The sequence below is a fragment of the Notothenia coriiceps genome, unplaced genomic scaffold (assembly GCF_000735185.1).
Source record: "Notothenia coriiceps isolate Sejong01 unplaced genomic scaffold, NC01 NC01_scaffold00002200, whole genome shotgun sequence".
NCBI classification, from domain to species: domain Eukaryota; kingdom Metazoa; phylum Chordata; class Actinopteri; order Perciformes; family Nototheniidae; genus Notothenia; species Notothenia coriiceps.
Window position 1 is genome coordinate 104301 of NW_011334901.1, and position 384 is coordinate 104684.

General features: G+C 39.8%; 1 protein-coding gene across 1 annotated transcript in view; it reads right to left on the reverse strand.

Annotated features, from left to right (window-relative positions):
• The window catches only part of LOC104966380 (lysine-specific demethylase 5A-like), a 13595-nt gene that overhangs the window by 4946 nt on the left and 8265 nt on the right, over window positions 1-384 (reverse strand). The gene's annotated exons all lie outside the window — the stretch shown is intronic.

Here is a 384-nt window from a genome sequence, read left to right on the forward strand (position 1 = left end):
TCTATTTCTCTATAGCAATAAGGACACTCTATAATACAGTTATAACACTGTAATAAGCGGGATAATGTGCAGCGAGTCAATAGTAATAATAAATAATAATAATAATGGATTACATTTTTTATTAGAGCGCTTTTACAGGTGCTCAAAGCGCTTTAGAAATACACATTACACATATTAGACATGTAAGAGTCATTACTGTGGACATTACCCAAAGGAGCAAATGCGGGTAAAGTGTCTTGCCCAAGGACACAACGGCCTGACGCAGTGGCGGCCGAGGCGGGTTTTGAACTGTAGTTCCCCTTGATCTGATGACCAACGCTCTAACCACTGCGCCAAAACCGACCCAACTCACAGTAAATACTAAATACACTAAATACAGTACTC